The sequence below is a fragment of the Thermobia domestica genome, chromosome 13 (genome assembly GCF_964235325.1).
Source record: "Thermobia domestica chromosome 13, izTheDome1.hap1.1, whole genome shotgun sequence".
In the NCBI taxonomy this organism is placed as follows: Eukaryota; Metazoa; Arthropoda; class Insecta; order Zygentoma; family Lepismatidae; genus Thermobia; species Thermobia domestica.
The window spans coordinates 13,429,682-13,451,513 of NC_137466.1; positions in this window are offsets into that span (position 1 = coordinate 13,429,682).

Sequence of the window (21,832 nt, forward strand, 5' to 3'; positions counted from 1 at the left end):
GGCACATCTTCTTTTATCCTCCAATACCTTCACCAGTTTCTCAAATCACTGATGAGCACACTAACTAAACTATTTAAGTAACAGTGGGATCAACTAAAATGAACAACCACTTTTTTTTTACGTTACCAAAGTCATTAATTGCGAAAAATGAATTATTAATAATTGCTTTCCTATTTTACGGTTCTAAAGTTTACCTTAAAAAATGTGAATAGTACTGATGTAAAATACCTTTTTTTAATAATTAACAAAACTGAATTAATATTCCAAATACAGCTTCTTACTTTCTTCACGCAAAATAATGTTATTTTTGGTATTTCATCTATTAGGCAATGAGATATACTGAATTGTCAATTATGCAAAAAAATTGGACCAATAAGTTTCTTATATTTCACTTCTTGTTTACTGAATTTACAAACTAAATCTAATTAGGAAACTATATTGTAACATCTAAGTTGTTGATATAGTTATATCAAAGTAAAGAAACTCGACTCTAGTAAGTTAAAACCTAGAAAATATTTAGAAACTAAACAAACTACACATTTACTAATTTGCCATTCTGTAGAAGTATTTATATAATTACGAAAGTTGCAGAATAATCAAAGTAACTGAATTTAATAAATTGTTCGATCAAATTATTTACTAAATATGCCGTTGAAAGAAAATGATCCATAAAATAAGAAATAATACTTTGTAAAGCACTTAAGTAACTAATTCCTGATGTTTAGAAGTTTTCACTAAACGGAGTTTAACACTACCAATAATGCTTTGTGAAAGTATTTATTGGAACTTAAAATATTAATGTGATAAAGAAATGTTGTATAGTAACTAAGTGAAAGTAATATATATACCTTAAATTATTCAGTATAGAACAGCAATTAACCCCTACCATATTCGGAGCATTATAAATAAAACTACCTCAAATTTTACTGTTCTACTTAGAATCAACCGTAAGATCAGAGTAATTCTTCAGTATCAACATCACTATCACTCGTTTCTTTATTTTCTTCTGTCACTCACTTTTTCCCCTTCCAATGAAAAAATGAAATGAAATCTTTGTTTTACGTCCCACGGTTATGCCGGTTAGGCTAAAGGAGGCGGTGATGATGAGTAATGAATGAAATGGTGGAATGAAGAAAGTGGGAGGAAACGGGAGAACCCCGAGAAAACCCACGCACACGGCGTTTTCCCCTTTCAATGTCTCTGGTGTTTTGTTCTGTTCCATGCCAACAGCTGGTGACTTCTTCCTTATAGACCCTGGTTCTGAGTGTTGCATCCTTGTAACTTCAGGTAATTTCTTCCAGTTATATGAAAGATATCTTAGTTTCCCTGCCCTCTCCGATGATAAACTATTTATTGTTTTACTATGGTCCAACTAAATGTAGAGAGAGTTCTTTTTGTGGCAGCAGATGTAACCGGAGCACTAAGGATTCGAATGGCAACATCACCTAATTCAGTGATGCCTCGAAACCCTCTCCACCAAAGCAGAGAGCTCATTTGCTCCACTCCGTCCCACAAAAACTTCCTTGCCCATATTCCTTCCTTGTCTCTATAGTCAGTCAAATGTGCTCTCAGTAAAACAGAATTCAACCCAATTTGTTTTCCAACTTGAGAAACGAAGTTTACTTCATCAAGCAATTCTTCAGCAGTCAATTTGCAGCCCTGAAAAGTGGGATTGAGATCTGCAGCCAGATGAATTGGGCCCAGGCCGAACTCACTTCATACTTTAAATTTTTCCATTATTGATTACTCTTCTGATTTTGAAAGAATTGACGATGGTAACTATTCTGTCAGAGTTTGATGAAGGCTCTGGAATTTTGAGTGCATCTGAGGCTTATTTTACTCGAAGCAATTAATCAAATCCACTATAGGTTTCAAAATGGCTCCAAGGTTTTCAATACAATTCTTTTCATGATTTCTGAAAGTAATGACGACAATTCCTCACTCACAGCGAGCGTGTGAAGCCTAGTTTTATTGATAAGCAAACTTTGGAGGCAGTGTAAATGGCTTTCCCATCTTGTTTTTCCAAGCAACTTTAACGAAATTGTAACCCTTTTCTCCCTTGAGATTTGTGTAAATAATGCTTGCAAGTGATGTCTTTGTTTGTATTGACAACATCTGTTTCACTTCCCAGTAATGTCTTTACCGAAGGACATCCGAGGATGTCAGAACAAAGCAAATTAAGATGAGCAAACAAACCAAAGATACTATATTAGGATACTTCTGTTTTACTAATATAAAAGCTACTCTCATGTTATACGCGTTGTCTCCTATGATTACTAATTTTTTTTTCAGGGTTATATTGTTTACAGAACATTCATAATCTCTTCCGACAAGCAATATGCATCTTTCGACAACGCAAAATCAACAAAAACACGTTCAAGCTTTGAAATTACGAAATAAATGATAGATTCATTTCTCAAGTTAGTCCAACCGTCACACTGCAAATGTAGATTTTGAGAATTCCTCTAACTTCATTTTAATTTCCTCTTGCATTTCACTGTGTAGAGCATCCAAGTAACTCGTAACCAGGCGATACCTTGATAGGAGAGCATAAAAGGATGAATTTTCTTTTAAAAAATTAAATCCACAACGGGTGATCAACAAGTGACAGAGGACACCCACTAACGAAGATCGATGTTTTCGTTCAACACTTTCTGTAAGACTTCAATAACATTCCATACGTCGGTATTTGTTTTAAGAAACATCAATATTACGATTCTATCGAAACTCCTAAATAGTAACGTTGAACCTAAGAAGCCATAAAAAGTTAAGAAAAGCATGTACATTTTATGGAAATTGATGTAATGTTTTTTACTTCAGCATATTTTCATATAATAAATGCGACTACATCAAGTATATCGAACTCACTTTCTCCTTTCATGATAAAACAACTCTAAAGTGTCCTTTTGAGTTCGAAACTAGTAGACCTTGGGCACACTTTTTTCATGATTAACTTGAAGTCTATATTGTTCGACTCGGAAAGATATTGATAATTTTGGGTGTCTTTATTCAACTAGTTATAGCCTCTGAGATGTAATGTTTTATATCCATGATCCAGCTTTCGTTTATCTTTTATTTGTGTGTCGGGTGGCTGAGTTGTTTTCTGTGAAACATTCCTTAGAATTTTAAAATTTCAAAATTTCACGTTTCAGAAAAACCTCTTGGATTGAAGGAGTCTCAAAACATCTGTTCTGAAATGAAAATACACAATAACTTGATAGGGTTCTTGAAAATTGCAGATTTTACATTTAAAACTAGAGCTGTCTCCCAAAAATTCGACAAAGATGGTTTATATGTTATTTCTATGCTTGGACAATCTAAGGCTTGAAGTCGTACTACGATTTATTATTATTTTTTTTAGATCTTTGTGTGAAACTAATCCAAGTTTAAAAGCCATTCACACCTTGGTGAAGAAAGGGAATAGTTGGATAAGTATAGTAAAATAGCCCAAGGTCAATCTTGAGACGACAAGTGGATGTTAATGTAGGTATCCCAAGGAGACATTAATCCCTCAAGTTTCAACTCGTGATTCTAATTCTCAATCTGATTTGTTCGTGAGCGATGACGTAAAATCTTAAATGTGGTGTGAATTATTTCTCAACATTAGCTTGATCGACGTTGATCAAAGTTTGATGTACATATAGGTGTACACAAGGGCTTCGTCTGAAAAATGTAACAACTCACCCCCACCATTTCCCCCTTTCAAAACATTCGATTAAATATTTTGATTTCCTATTTACCTATGAAGTTCTTCGAGGAAAATTATTTTAAAAAATAGATTTTAGATATTGATTTTACCTAGAATAACATAATATCCAAAATTGTACCGCTGGTGCGCCATGGTTAACCCGCTCCGCACCTGAAGTGGGTAAATTGATTATTATTTTGCATATTTATAGTGAATGAATGAGACATCACGCTCGAGAGACCCCTCAAAACAAAAACGTCACCGGTATGGTAACAATTCCTAAAACTTCATAATAATTGAACTTTCATAAAATATCCATTTTTGGGTAGGTAAATACAAAAGGGGTAAATACCCGGGTAAATACCAATTTTTTATTTACCTACCCACTGGCTATTTACCCGACCAACATCTCTAGTTGGAAGTGAAGTTAAATTTGGCAGAATGAGACAAAATTGCACATTTGACCCAGTTTTTTCGGATTATTTAAATTCTCAATTAGATATTACATTTAATAAATTTTCTTGGATGGAATAAAGAACTAGAGGTGGGAAAACTATTGGGTGAAAAATAGTGGTGTCAGAGAAGAAAAGAACACTTCATGCTCCTCGAAACACTGTGTACTTAATTTCAACTGATTGGCTTTATCTATTGAAAATATTATTGAACATGCTGTGAAAAACAGTAAAGCTTGCAGTGTTGTACCACGTGAATATTTTGACATGTGTACAGATACTATTGGTAATCATGTACAATCGCAATGACTTACATGCAGAGGACTTGCTGTGTATCATGCATGTGTTGATACACAATTTGTTTTTAATGGAATGAACAACAGTTTTCCAAGCGTGTCTCTTGATAATAATAATAACAACGGCGATGTGAAAATTGATGGTGAAAGACTAAAATTGAAAATGAAAGTATTTTCCAAACAAAAACTCATAGATTCTATTATGGCTAAATTATTTGATAGTGTACAAACACAGCCATGGAGGGAGGAAACCGATATTTAGCCTTTGAGGGTTATCGATGAAATTGGCTTCTCTTCATAAAGAAGAAAATAATATTTTTATTTATATTGAGGAGTGTAGTTCTAAATTTAGTGCAGTTAATAATAATAATATACTGTGAAATTTAAATCTCTTATTTACATGTAAATTTATATTTTGTGTTCGTTTAATACACTTAAATATGATAGGATTCTATATTAGTGTACTACTGTTGGTACCATTCTGATATTTTTCTTGTAGAAACAAGGAAAATTCATTTAGAATTATGAATCTGAAAAGAAAAGAAAGAAAGCTTGTTGTGAAAGAAATAGTACGGCCGTCATTTTTCACTAAAGAGACGCAACGCGCTTATCTCTATTGCGGTGGTCTATGGTTCGATCACAGTGCAATGTACATTTACGGTGAACAACATTATGTTCGTAGATTTTCTCGGATACTTTTTTCTCTTACATACAAATTTCATGAATACTTCCAATATTATTATTATAAAAGTTGATGGGTGATATAATGACGTTGGAGACGCTCTGAGTTTATTATAGTGCGAAGGTCTTTAGTTTGTAGTTTATCATCGTACCATTATGCCCTTTTAGGTAAAGAAAGAATAAGGTACAATAGAGGATCGAAATTTCTGCGTTTTCGAGATCTATTGTTAATTAGTTCCTCACGCATGATTAATTAAAAAGAAAAATTCACTTCGTTTAATACATTTTGTAAGAGCCTCTTCTCGATTTAATTCGGAATCTTAATCAAAATAAATTTAGGAAAAATACGTGGATTCGTAACCAAAAAAGAAAGTTATCTTTTCGTTTATTATTTTTTTCAGAAGTCTCATCTCATGTTAATTTGTGAACTTGACTAAATTCGTGTGTAAAATGAAACAATGACTTGATATTTTATTTCTCGCCATCGAAATTTAAACGCAGTGCGGTTGTTCGAATTTTCTTATCTGTGCACCGAGGCAATATTTTCTTAGAAATGAGATTTAACAATTCTCATTCACAAGGAAAGTACAGGAAATTTTCTAATTTCGTTTCATACAACCTCAACTAATAAGAGTTTCAAACTTTTTTTTTTAAGAAAACATACCCAGTACACAGATAAGAAACGGTTTTATTAAGCCAGACTAGAAACATTTTTCACCTTGATTAGAAATTCTTGAATAAAAGAGAAGAGAATAGAATCATAGGAAACATGAGCACTTTATCGCGGAATTACTATGCCCTCAGTTTTAAAATTTAATTTTCATCCGTACATTGTGAACTCAAAGAAAGAAAGAAAGAATGATGTTTCATTTTATTTTGCTTTAAACAATAATCGAACTGAAATTAAAAGTTTTATTTTTAAGAAATCAAACGAATACTTTTAAAACTATTGGCAGTGACCAAAAACTTCATTTTACCTTATGAGGAATCTTCTTCCTTTTCCTAAGAGAAGAGAATAGAAATCAAGATTTTTAATAGCAAAGGTGAATTGAATACCACTGAACGAATAAAAGGAAAGGAAACATATTAAACTAGTAAACTAACCGATAAATTTCTCTTGTCTTGATTTGTAATCCGCAAACAAAAAGAGAAATAAAGAGAATTACATATTTATATGGGAAAAGTTGAGCATTCTACCACTGACTAACATTCCTTCATTTCTTTAAAGTCATTTTTATATAAGGATAAAAGTTTGCTTTTATGAACTTAACGAAAGAATTAACAAAAGTGAGCACTCTACCAATGAGGTAACGTGTCCCTTACACACATATGCTTTGTGAATTCAAATTAAGGAAGACAGATTGTTTTTATATACTTAAAGAGATAAGGAATAAGCATCTCTAACATCACAGATGATCGCTCTACTAATGAGCTAAAGATATGCCACATTGACTTGATCCCTAGTCTTCCGTAGCAAGCGCTGGTATTGCCTGAAGGAATTCCACTCGCTTTCTCTCGGTTAGCAACAGCTGAACCCATATTGGCTCAACGTGTGGATGTGTAAGGGCGTGAGGTTTAGTTCGCATTTTTGCCACGGCTCAAGACACTTTGGCAGCACAGCAATAAAGTATCAATGAGCTTCGAACTGTACAAATAATTCATTGAAGGGTAACAGTTCTTTAGATAAAGCTCTATATAAAATTCTTTAAAAACTAGACGTTGAAACCATAATGACTAGAGCAACCCATATTATGTTTTATTTTTGGTTTAGTTATGTTTTACTTTTTCCAAATTATGCTTTATTGATAATTGCACACATTGTTTTACATTAATTCTGTATAAGGTATAATATTTACTATATATTAAATATTCTAAATATCTTGATCTATTTTATTAATGCAACCAGTCTATAATCTTTATGCAACCAGTCCTTTTCATATTTAATGAACTTTGTACTTAATGCACTGTAAAGAGATATGCTTCACTCGAGTCAGTTTTTTTGTCACTTGTTTGCGCCTTAGAGGTACATATATACAGAAAGGGAAAGTAAAAGATGCGACTAAGAAGTACAGAAAGTGCTGAAGTTCAAATAATATAGTGTGGGGTTCTTATGTACTATTTATTTTTCGCAGAAAGTTTTCTTCTTTTTCTTCTCTCTTTCTCTCTTTTCTCCACATCAAAGGGTTACAACGAAGAGTTTACAAATATAAAAATAAACTTTCAATGTTGCGTTGTTATGTTCTCAATGATTTTGCAATGTAAATATTGGTTAAAAAATTAATACAATTAACTTGCTGTTAAACAGCATTTTCCAAGAATTGTTCTAATAGAATTTTCCAAGAAGTGTGCAATATATTTTAAATTATGCTTTATGCTTTATTTTCTAACATTATGATTTATTATGCTTTTAAATTCAGTTTCTTCTGGACCCTTAGACAGCCATAACCACGTTCAAGGTACCAACCATATGTGTAAATTGCTGTTATACTTTTTATGCTTTTTATGTTTTGGGGTTGCTCTATTAATGACACTCTCGTTTTATATCGCTCTACCTACGAGTATAATCTAACTAAGCAGAAGAGCTTTATAAATTCAAACGAAAAGGGAAACTTCTCTTCGGTTGATTACGAAAAATTCGTTTCTTTTTTCTTATGTATTCCGTAGAGAATCGACCTCACAATCAGAGTTAATAATTAGTTTCGAAAAGTCACAGTATTTTGGTTTTGTAATCGGGTTCCGTTGTGGACGGTTTATTTCACAAATATGCATGGTAGGTTAAAGGATATTATGATGGTGATGATGATGAAATTGCACGGAACGTCATATGAGTATGTCCTTCCTCTAAATGAGACAATGATTAAAGGAAGTGAAAGGAAGTGCTAGGGAAGTGAGAGGAAACGGGAATACTCCATAATACAGTGTAGAAATGATTGATATTACTATTGAATTCACGGCTGCTGAGATCAATGCTGAAACTCATATGCATCCATCCAATTTGACTACCATAAGGGATAGAAATAACGGGATATGTAAAAAAAAATAATCCAAAATGGTCGATATTAATATCAAATAACTAGTTTTCGTTGTCGCTGAGATTAATGGTGAAACTCCGGAAGAAAAGCGGTCTCTTTGTTTCCTTCTACATTCTGCAGGCCTTATAAAATCATCCTTTGTATTGTTACATACGACATTTCTGGAATGACAACGAAATATAGTCATTTGCCTAAATACTACTCCCAACAACATTACCCTACTCACATTCAAATATGTCTTTCAAACCAGATCTGGCAAAAACGGGCAATACTCGGTATTTTTCTCTAACAGATAACGTTGTCTATTATCACATCAAGCACTGGAACTGGACTCTACTGGACTCAAAAGTCTACATGAAATTCAATATCAAGTATACCCATTTTGGTTTCGATCTAATTTTATTTATCCACATATTAACTTTTATATGAAAGCATATTAGGAGTCTACATATGTGTCACGAACGAAGAATTTGTAACTATGTTCTGGAGAATCGTTATTGGAGCCTAACAACGAATCATTATTTCGTTTACACATCATCAACTTTGCGTCCACTAACGAGGAGGATACCTTCTTCCACGACTTTAATCTTTCATATTAGTACTAACTGTTGGTCCAATCCTTAAGAGCTGCACGAATACCTCCTATTTCTGCATATCTTACACCCTTTCTTATTAATTTCACATTTTGAGCTTTTGGCCAGGTTTGCGGGCTGTCTGGACGACAACAAACACTAAAATGTTCAACTATAATTGTCCCGTCAAAATCCTTCTAAGCCTGACCGTCTTCTTCAAGCTTGCCATTTTGGAAATCAGTAGCATGAAAGTGCACCAAATTGTTATTTATTTCTTAAAAAATTACAACTACCTTTTTTTGTTAATTTCGCTACGACTTCGAGACTTTTATATAAAGGAACATTGAATTTGGAGACGAAAGTTTCAGAATTTCTTTCTTAATTCTAAATTACTTACACTTTATTTTACCAGAAAATTATGAATATTTAGCATTCACGTGACGTCTATTCGATCGCTAATTCCCAACTCATCATTAACACTGTTAAATATTCTCACATAATCTTGCATTTTTCGCAAGATAATCGTGAATTGTCAAAACAAATAACATTAAACAATTCAGCGATCTTTCACATTAAATTCATTCAAATGGTGGAGATTTTATGTTGCGAAATTTTCATGAATTATGGTCCAACTTGTTATAACGTTCTCAAAGAAGGATTATAAAACGAATGACAATACAGTTAATTCAACAAATTGCAAGAACTATATATACTAAATCAAATAACCCATACGATTGTGAAGTGTCATGAGGATGTCTCTAAAGAATTCAATATGGTTCATCTTCGAAAACAAGTAAAGGGAGTTGAGTTAAAAGGTACATTCGCGAAATGTTCCCCTCAGGATTTGAGTATAATTGATTCATGAAGACTCACCGACACTATTTTATTCATTCGCTCAGAGATCGAACCAGGAACCTAAGCATCTGAGGTAAGCACTCTATGATAAGACATAATGTCCCTTCTCATGTAGCTCAAGTCGTACATATATTGTCGTACTGTAGGTCCATATATTACTAGCATCTATGCTCATAAGGTACACTGAATTCAAAATAATCCAACACCAAACAAAACAAAGGTGTTGAAGACTACTGTGACTTATAGTGATAACTTCAACATCTTCTCGAGAATAAAAGTATTGGATATTGTTTCCTGTACATAGGAATGGTCAGTGTTTCTTGTAGGTCAGTTTTATTTATTTTGCTTATCGTTACGAGATTGAGAAAGACACGTTTTGTTTCCCGCATCATTCTTTTCTTCAACATAATACAGCAATAAATTCGAAACCGTATATCCAGTTAGGCACTGCAGAGTGTCACACTGGATAATTAATTCATTTTTATTTATTGTTTTAACGTATTTCCATTGTTCATTTAAAAGATATTCCATTTTAATATTACAAACATTCTTCATTTGCTGTAGGCCTGGGCAATATTGAAGAACATCCATAATAAAGAACAATTTCCTGTAACAACTTCAATAAGCACGATGAGTTAGTGATACTTGAGGTCCCTAGTTGAACACCACTCGTAGATGTAGAGATATCGTGTTCATGAGTTTCTCTTCAGGTTCTCCTGTTTCCTTTCACACTTTTATGTGTGCCAAGTTTTTCATAATCTTTTATCTTTTGAGTAATCATCCGTCTGCTTTAGCGTAAAACGGTATAAAGTGTGGAACGTAAAACTATATATATCATCTTTAGTAAGTTTCATTAATCTTTTATCTTATTGCCCCATGTTTATATCTTGAAGGTTAATAGAGACGGAATATTATTGTAGAATAATTGTTGAAAGAAACAAAAGAAAATTCCAAACACAATATTAATCACCATAGCGTTACAAGGCCTGCAGTCGAACTAGGAACCTCTCATATCAGAGATAAACGCTCTAACACTGTAATGAATTAATTTAAAATAAATGAATGGCTCTTTTTAGTTTAACGTCCCACGACCCTTTTAGTACGAGGGTCACTACGAAAGTTTTGAGATACGCATTGTTGTGGCACAGTATTTGAATTCCAACAATTGCGTTTGGTAGTGGTATCCACAGCGAAGAAGCGAAGCAAGTTTCAACTCGCCTCGCTTATCGGCGTGGCCGTACCACCTTCACTTGTTTGTTGATGTGAGCAGTATTCGGCTGTCTAGAATGAAGCTCGAAAGGGAACATTTTCGGCCAATGATCCTTTACGATTTCAAAAGTTGTTTGAACGAGACACAAAGCCTTGATCTTTTGCAGGAGACATTTAGAGACCTTGCTCCTTGACGTGCTACAATTTTTCGGTGGTTTGGTGAATTCAGAAGAGGCCGGACATCGCTTAAAGATGGAGAGAGAGCTGGACGTCCGGCAACAGCTGTGTCAGATGAAAACTATGCCGCTGTGGAACAAATGATTCGAGAAAATCCTCGAACAACTTTCAAGGACATTGAATCTGCAGTGAACATTGGATCGCCAGCAGTAACAAAAATGTTTCATGATCATCTTCGGCTCAGGAAGGTTTCATCTCGTTGGGTGCCTCACACTTTGACTGAACAGCAGAAGCGCATGCGTGTGGAATGGTGTGAAGAAATGCTTGCAAGATTTGATGGAGGCAATTCTCGATATTCTTACTGGTAATGAGACTTGGATCTATCAATTTGACCGTGAAAATAAAGGCCAGTTTACATTTTGGATCTTTCCAGATGAAAATCCACCCACGAAAGTGAAGTGACCGCGAAGTGTGGGGAAGAAGATGGTCGCAATTTTCTTCTCCAAATCTGGCCATGTTGCAACTGTTCCACTTGAAGAACTAAGGACTGTTACTGCTCAGTGGTACACCACTGTTTGCCTAACAAAAGTCTTCCAGAATCTTCGGGAACGGCAAGAACTGGATTGCGTGGGATCCTGCTTCATCATGACAACGCACACACGGCCAACATCACAATTCAGTTTTTAGAATCCACTGAGGTCAAAATTATGACTCATCTGCCGTACAGCCCTGACCTGGCCCCGTGTGTTTTTTTCTGTTCTGCAGGGTCAAAGATCGCATGCGCGGGAAGAGATTTTGCAGCCTTGAAGAAGCTGTAGTGCCTTACGAGAATGAACTTTCAACACTTGAAGAAATTGACTGGCAACACTGCTTCCAAAAGTGGTTTTCGAGGATGCAAAAGTGTGTACAATGTAATGGTGAATACTTTGAGAAAATGTAAGTGTTAAATTGATTTAAGTATGTAAGTTCTCAAAACTTTCGTAGTGACCCTCGTAGAATACATTTACAGATCTCTAATAGCAGAGGTCTCTAATAGCAAAGGCGAGGACCACTACTGAGCTAGCATGTCCCTGAAATCTTCAAATTCATTTTCATACATACTTTGTGAAATCAAAGCAAGAAAGGCAATTTATTTTTATTAACTGCAAGAGAGAAGGAACAAACATTTCTAAGAGAAAGGTAAACGCTCTACTAATGAGCTAACATGCCCAGTACACATAATTAACTGAAAGTTAATATATCTTTCATTTTTTATATTTCATTTTCTTTATCATTCTTCAGTCGATCATTCTATTGATTCAAAATATTGGTCCTCGGATCAATTTTCGATGTAGACACGCTACTGAACAATTAAGCGTAATACCTTAAAGGATATGATGATAATGATGATGATAATGAGTGTGCACGAAACGAGAGAACCCTCAAGATCTTGCGCATTCCGTAGAAAATCGACCTCTTGTTCACAGATAACATTTAGTTTAGAAAAGTCTCATTATCTTGATCCTGGGATCGATTTCCGATGTGGCAGTAAGTAATTAGTTAGGAAAACAAGGTTAAATGTTGAACTATATGAAATATCGTAGTAAGATCATAGTTGGTGAAGTAGCGATGCATACCGTGGGGCTGAGTCCGACACTGGACTTAGTCATAAAATTTGTAGAAGTCTCGTCTCGTCTCGTTTTGGAAATTTATGTATAACATTTATGCCCTGATGTTATTTTTAATTTCATCTAGAAGTTATCAGTATCCTTTCTCTTTATTAGAGGTCCACGAAGGGTGTGGTATAAGAATATATAAACGCTGCTGTATTTATTATTGGACTGTTGTATTTATTATTGGAGTGTATCGTAAACCTTGATAAATGCTATTTATCGTGTTCGTACAATTACTTTATCAATTTATAGTTTTTATACATGACTCATGTAACACTAAATCAGTGTTTTAGATCTAAACCTTGGGTGAACTAGTGTTTCCCAGGAATCTCGGATGTTTTTCTTTCTTCTCGAATTTGAAAATGTACTTGTCGATTCGAGTCTTGTCTCTTTTTGGGCCGAGAAGTTTCTCATTTCGTTGGCAATACTACTTGGTATTAATATTTTGAGGCTTCAGCTTTAGATGTTCGTAGCCAGTCTTTCAATCCCCCCGCATTTGTACATTTGCAAGTTTGTTTATACTTTCATATCTCGGTAGTTATTAGATAGGACATGAAGAGCGAACGTGAATTCAAAACAAACATAGAGTAGGAATGTCGAAAGAAGCATTTACGACAAGAAATGTCTTATTTTGTGGGCTTTTTCACAAAAAGTTAAGAAAAAGACTCATAAAATGTTTTCTATGAGGTATTGAACAGAAACATACACGTTACACAAAAGTGATGTAAAAATACTGTTGGCTTTTGAAATGTAGATGTGGATATGTGGAAATGTAGATATAGCAAATCAACTTCTGGAAATGGAAAACGAATGGAAGAGTATTAAAAAATTGTAGAGGAGAAAAGAGTGGATGGAACACTGACTGAGAAGGAACTGTATCATGAGGAACGTGCCAGAAGGGCCCTCGCCACAAAATTATGATTTCCTGGTCGTAGTAAGTGTAGTTAAGTCTCGTGTAAGACGATTTATCGTTTCTTTCTTTTTTCTTTTTTATTAAAGTGTGAAGGTTCCTAAGCTTTCCATAAGAACCGAAACACGACTAAATTCTAGCGTTGAATGGGAAAAAAGTGTACAAAGATGAAGTAGAAATCTTTCAGTTTAAAGTCCCTCGATTATCTCCTTTAGGTTAAGGTAGAGAGATGATTGAGATAAGTGAATAATGATGGAAAATTTTGAAATGATATATTGGGAGGACGCGGAAGTATCCCGAGAAAATCATGCGACACGATGTTGTCCTTCACATACTTACTTAGTCTGGGATCGAACTGGGATCCCTTGTGTCAGTGGTAAGCGCTGTACCACTACAATAACGTACGAAAAGAAGCATGGTCGAAGAGAGAAGAATCTCTACAATCAATACACGTAGGTTATGTTACGTGTTTCGTGGGAGTAGGACAAATTAAAGCCAGATGGAAAGTTAAGAATCTGTCACCCCCCTCTCTGAATTAATGTACCACTGTTCAAATTATGATAAGAGCAGTTCTCAAAACGAAATTTGTTTACTACTCATTTTATCTCACTTCTTACTATCGATCATCTTATAAATAATAATTTACTGAAAGCAAGTGCCACATTTTACTCTCTCTCTCTCTTTTATCCTAACACGAAAAGAATAGAGGTGGGTTAGTGATAGAGCGTTCAATGGTGTTCTTGGTTTGTTCCCAACTCACTTCAAGTGAACTTTGTTGTGAACAAATACCGTATGCGGGGTTTAAACTTGACCTACATCTGTTCCCTGAAATTCATCGAATTGATTCTATTGCAACTTGATATTCAAATTAAAATTCAGCCATGTTTATCATTCCATCAAATATTTCAACGCCATTCACTTGTTTAAAGTATCGTGTCTAATTTACTAACAGTAATTTATTAAGACAATAAGAGCCACACAAAACGAGACTTCTTTATTGATTACAGAAGAGCTTTTGTGAACTTTGCATTGTACCTTCGAGTTCCACGAGTCATATATTTAGTTAATTAATATTCAACATCTCATTTTAATTTTCGACATATGATACAGGTTCGCAAATTTTGAGATTTTCTAACTACAAAAGTTCCTAAGATATAATTTTACGCATATGGCTCGTAACATTATGAAGAATGTATTATAGTGGCAACCCTTATCACTTCTTGGAACATACTCCTTCTCTGCTGGTGTAGTGGTTAGCTGTGTGGCTAATGAACACGGTCCTGGGTTTCATTACTGCTGAAACTTTGATGCTGTAATGGTTACCGCGCGTGCCGTACATATCGTCCTAGGCTTGATTCCCGTCGAAAGCATATTTCCTTTTAACATTTTAATACCATTTTCTTCAGCACGATAAGATCCGTCGATTCAGCGTTGTACTTTTATGGGTTTTACTTTTATTTCTGTAGTCCATTAATGCAGAACAAAAATACGCTACGATAATAAATAGTGATATTAAACTCAAACTAATATTTTTAAAGGTTCCTTCACTAGAATTCAATGTCATTCTGGAGTAATAGCTTACTTAAACAATTGTCTCAGATTATGCTATCACTGTTCGTAAGCCGATGCTGTATGCCGATGCCAATAACTTAACATTCCCATTCTCACGACGGTTCTTCTCACTTTTTTTTTCTCTACGATTCAGCGCATCTCACAACGAAATCAAACTTGACATACATTTCAGGGGAAACCAAATACCAAACACATTTTTCTATCTACGGTTCAGCATTCTTTTTATCACGTGCATTGAATTGGTTAACGTAAGGCATTTCATAGCGTCACAAACAAACATGATATGAAATCAACCTTGATCTGAATCTCTTTCTCTCCGATCTGAATTACAGCATGTATGTATGTGTGTGTCTTTCTGTTAATCCTCATCTTACTTTACATCTATCTTTCTGCTACGGAGCTTTATACATATCTCCTTATGTTAATCAGCACAAGACGTATAAGTACCGTTCGTTTCTTGTTCCCGATAAGTGACAACATGTACGTGTATTTTCAGAACACACGTCTCCCTCCCGCTTTCGCGATACTTGTGATTCAGGTTCGATTCTCCGTAAGAGAACATTGAAAATTTGAAAGCGTTATGATAATTCGGGATCCATCTGTCTTTTATAGCATCGGTAGTCAAAGGGACACTAAATTCCAATCTAACGAACATAAGCTTCCCTAGGATCATGAGTTCGGTTCCCGTGGGGTGGCACTCAGTTGACAATGTATATTTCAAGTCAAATTGAAGATGAACGCCCCACGATTATATCCCCCCACACAGAAATTATGAACATTATCTTGATGATGTACAACACAAACTTAATTCAACTCTGGGTCGTGAAGTTCCCAATTATATCCCAGCTCCCATCAAAATGGATTTTGTGCACAAAATCTTAAATCGTGTGATAACGTGAGCTACAATCAAGGTTACTTGTCTGCTTGACTTTTCCTTCCCGCAAAATAATAATGCTGTATTTTTTATTTTTGTGTTTGTTATTTTTCTAAAGCTGGTATGCCATGTTAGAGGAATGTTTCTTTTCTTATGCTAACGAAAATGAATTACTTTATCACTTGTATTCTTCTTCTACTCATAAGTTGAATGGGTATCAGATGCATGATGGCTCACTGGTAGAAGGCTCAATTCTAACGCAGGGAGTCCCTCGATCAATCCCCGACCATGAGAGTTTGTGGTTGACAACAGTGTGTCCAAGGGTTTTCACAAAGTTTTCATATTTTCATTCCACTGTAGGACTAACGTCAATTTTTTAAACTCCATTATCATTCTGATTACAGCATACGTCTTTTGTACTTGCAAGGGTCCTGCTTCGATTCTCGGTCAGAGAGCATTGAGAATTAGAAGACATTAAGTTGATTCAATCCTTTCTATCGTGAAAGGAAAATCAATTAATCACACACACATACACACACACGTCAATACCTTCGACAAAAACATGTCATAACATGAATGGGGCCTTTATTCTATGAAATCTATGCACTGAATACTTTTCCCATGTCATGCAGACTAAAAAAAAAAAAATGTGGCTTTGAAACATTAGTCAAAGCATCTTTCAATTTACAAACACGTCTTAAAATATTCAGGGCCTCATTAACCACAACCAATTTTGTCGTGTGACCTCAAGACCATGCTAACATCCATTTGACACAGTACCGTATACTGGTTAGAATGTATAGGCTACCACTGGCCTAGTATATTATTGTTATTATTATTATTATTATTATTATTATTATTATTATTATTATTACAATGATAATAATAATAATAATAATAATAAAAGTAATAATAATAATCCAAATATGCATAACACTGAACAAAAAGTGGTGGGTGTGTTTTGTTTGAACTTTTGCTTTGAGACGATTAATGATTTCCACCATAAATGAAATCCCATCATACACTTGCGCAGTTAAATTCTCGTGGATTGCATTCGTAAAATGTTAATTTTATCAATGTTACTTCCTTCAGGAGTCGCCTCTGTTACTGACGTTGGTTGTCATTCCGTACCAATCTTCGCACAAATTCTGAATATAGCAACGTAACGCAAAAATGTGGACAGTCATTACAATTGTTATGTCCATTGTCGGTACCTAAATTGCAAATTTTGCGTTGTGTTAAAGCAAACGGTTATGAAATATGTACGGTTATCAATACACGAATTTTTCGTTTATCAATTTGCATCACGAAATATGAACAGTAATTTTGCTATTTGGTCTTAAATCCATTAGTGTATTGATTTTAGCCTTACAAAATACGTTAATCAATTTAATTAGTAACAAAAATAAAAATTGATAATTTTCCTTCGTAGCATTTCATTTTGCCGCTAGATATTACTTACAATGCTCACAAGAGTAATAGAAATTAACCCATTTTCCAATCTGCAATACTGTATGAGGGTCTCATTTCCTAATGGTTGTGTAACGGGATAGACGTACCTCCCGTAAAACATACCCCCCGGTAAAAAAGTACTAGGATAGATATACCCCCCGGTAAAACAGTCCTGGGACAAACGTACCCCCAGTAAAAAAATCCTAGGACAAATGTACCTCCCCAGTAAAATAGTCCCACAGATAAACATACTCCCCGGTAAAACTGTCCTAGGACAGATATACCCCCCGGTAAATCTATCCTAGGATAGATATACCCCCCGGTAAAACTATCCTAGGACAGATATACCCCCCGGTAAAACATCGCCAAAAGTGACAACAATCTAATTTTTCGATGAATCTTACTCACAAAAGGAAAAAATGTACACTCACAATAGGGGGTAAATCTATCCTAGGATATTCTTACCCCCCTGTCGGTTTTCCTTAAACTCAAAGAAAATGAAGACAAAAGATATAATATTAATACCATATTGAAGTGTACATCTACATCAGTGAACATATACCGGGGGTAAATCTATCCTAGGATATTCTTACCCCCCTGTCGGTTTTCCTTAAACTCAAAGAAAATGAAGACAAAAGATATAATATTAATACCATATTGAAGTGTACATCTACATCAGTGAACATATACCGGGGGGGTAAATCTATTCTAGGATATTCTTACCCCCCTGTCGGTTTTCCTTAAACTCAAAGAAAATGAAGACAAAAGATATATTAATACCATATTGAAGTGTACATCTACATCAGTGAACATATACCGGGGGGTAAATCTATCCTAGAATATTCTTACCCCCCTGTCGCTTTTCTTTAAACTCAAAGAACATGAAGACAAAAGATATATTATTAATACCATATTGAAGTGTACATCTACATCAAAGAACATATACCGGGGGGGTAAATCTATCCTAGGATATTCTTACCCCCCTGTCGGTTTTCCTTAAACTCAAAGAAAATGAAGACAAAAGATATAATATTAACACCATATTGAAGTGTACATCTACATCAGTGAACATATACCGGGGGGTAAATCTATCCTAGGATATTCTTACCCCCCTGTCGGTTTTCCTTAAACTCAAAGAAAATGAAGACAAAAGATATAATATTAATACCATATTAAAGTGTACATCTACATCAGTGAACATATACCGGGGGGTAAATCTGTCCTAGGATATTCTTACCCCCCTGTCGGTTTTCCTTAAACTCAAAGAAAATGAAGACAAAAGATATAATATTAATACCATATTGAAGTGTACATCTACATCAGTGAACATATACCGGGGGGTAAATCTATCCTAGGATATTCTTACCCCCCTGTCGGTTTTCCTTAAACTCAAAGAAAATGAAGACAAAAGATATAATATTAATACCATATTAAAGTGTACATCTACATCAGTGAACATATACCGGGGGGTAAATCTATCCTAGGATATTCTTACCCCCCTGTCGGTTTTCCTTAAACTCAAAGAAAATGAAGACAAAAGATATAATATTAATACCATATTGAAGTGTACATCTACATCAGTGAACATATACCGGGGGGTAAATCTATCCTAGGATATTCTTACCCCCCTGTCGGTTTTCCTTAAACTCAAAGAAAATGAAGACAAAAGATATAATATTAATACCATATTAAAGTGTACATCTACATCAGTGAACATATACCGGGGGGTAAATCTGTCCTAGGATATTCTTACCCCCCTGTCGGTTTTCCTTAAACTCAAAGAAAATGAAGACAAAATATATAATATTAATACCATATTGAAGTGTACATCTACATCAGTGAACATATACCGGGGGGTAAATCTATCCTAGGATATTCTTACCCCCCTGTCGGTTTTCCTTAAACTCAAAGAAAATGAAGACAAAAGATATAATATTAACACCATATTGAAGTGTACATCTACATCAGTGAACATATACCGGGGGGTTAATTTATCCTAGGATATTCTTACCCCCCTGTCGGTTTTCCTTAAACTCAAAGAAAATGAAGACAAAAGATATAATATTAATACCATATTGAAGTGTACATCTACATCAGTGAACATATACCAGGGGGTAAATCTGTCCTAGGATATTCTTACCCCCTGTCGGTTTTCCTTAAACTCAAAGAAAATGAAGACAAAAGATATAATATTAACACCATATTGAAGTGTACATCTACATCAGTGAACATATACCGGGGGGTAAATCTATCCTAGGATATTCTTACCCCCCTGTCGGTTTTCCTTAAACTCAAAGAAAATGAAGACAAAAGATATAATATTAATACCATATTGAAGTGTACATCTACATCAGTGAACATATACCGGGGGGTAAATCTATACTAGGATATTCTTACCCCCCTGTCGGTTTTCCTTAAACTCAAAGAAAATGAAGACAAAAGATATAATATTAATACCATATTGAAGTGTACATCTTTATCAGTGAACATATACAGAGGGTAAATCTATCCTAGGATATTCTTACCCACCTGTCGGTTTTCCTTAAACTCAAAGAAAATGAAGACAAAAGATATAATATTAATACCATATTGAAGTGTACATCTACATCAGTGAACATATACCGGGGGGTAAATCTATCCTAGTATATTCTTACCCCCCTGTCGGTTTTCCTTAAACTCAAAGAAAATGAAGACAAAAGATATAATATTAATACCATATTGAAGTGTACATCTTTATCAGTGAACATATACAGGGGGTAAATCTATCCTAGGATATTCTTACCCCCCTGTCGGTTTTCCTTAAACTCAAAGAAAATGAAGACAAAAGATATAATATTAATACCATATTGAAGTGTACATCTACATCAGTGAACATATACCGGGGGGTAAATCTATCCTAGTATATTCTTACCCCCCTGTCGGTTTTCCTTAAACTCAAAGAAAATGAAGACAAAAGATATAATATTAATACCATATAGAAGTGTACATCTACATCAGTGAACATATACCGGGGGGTAAATCTATCCTAGGATATTCTTACCCCCCTGTCGGTTTTCCTTAAACTCAAAGAAAATGAAGACAGAAGATATAATATTAATACCATATTGAAGTGTACATCTACATCAGTGAACATATACCGGGGGATTAATTTATCCTAGGATATTCTTACCCCCCTGTCGGTTTTCCTTAAACTCAAAGAAAATGAAGACAAAAGACATAATATTAATACCATATTGAAGTGTACATCTACATCACTGAACATATACCGGGGGGAAATCTGTCCTAAGATATTCTTACCGCCCTGTCTGTTTTTCTTGAACTCAAAGAAAATAAAACAAAACTCATTTTTTCTTTCAGTATCATTTGGTGTTGTTTGATTCCTTGGACGTTTGTATTTCCTATACACTGGAAAATTTGACATCCAACTAGGTGTTCTTTTCGTGATTTTGGTTTCTTTAGTTCAGGTGCATAGTCAAATGGACGTCATTCCAGCAGGGTCATACGTACACTGTCCAGCTAGAGTAATGTATCCGATTGTTTGGACAATTCCTTCAACAGTTCTCTCGCCGTTTGAACAAGTCTAATATATTATCTTATGTTTCCTCTCACGCTAGTGAACTCCTATAGTTATTGCTTATGAGATGTGTTGTCGTTGCTTGTCAGTTGATTGCCTCCTCTAGGCATTCGTCGTGTTGCAGGTTTTCTGAAAGCAAATGCTTTGCTCACACGTTATTAACTTTTAGCAATTCTGCTTCTCTGTGGTTATCTTGTACTAATTATACTAAGCGGATACTGTAATATTTTAATGAAACCTTAATTTATCTGTCTTCTAAGTTTGGGCTGCTATCTTGTCTTCTTTTTAATGTAACGTTTGTAATGACGAGCAGTGCATATTACAATTATAATACATTTAAATGTTCTTCTGTGTAATGTAGCTACGTGATACTTATTCAGTTCTTGTAAACTTATCTCCGTGAATGATGATTTTCAATGTCCTGAATCAGAGGTGGACTTGTCCGCCGGGCAACCGGGCAAACGCCTTTTTCGTTTTCCACTTTATGGTACCCATTTCCCACGAAAAATGTTTAATAATGAAAACCAAATGAATAAATTTTCCTGATATATTTAAACTATTTTTCTGTACTAAAACAAAATAATTCGCGTATCTCGTGAATCTGTTGATAATAACTTTTCAAGGCGCGAGAAAAAATGAAATGAAATCTTTGAGTTTTACGTCCCACGGTTATGCCGCGCGAGAAAGATTAACTGATCTGAAGTTACAAATGTATTAGAAGCTTTAGTGCGTTCTTAATCGAGCATCAAAACGAAATAGCACTTTTCTTTCAAGTATCTTTATTTCAAACATGCAAAGTATGTAAAATACCGTTTCTCACACGGGAAGAATACGTT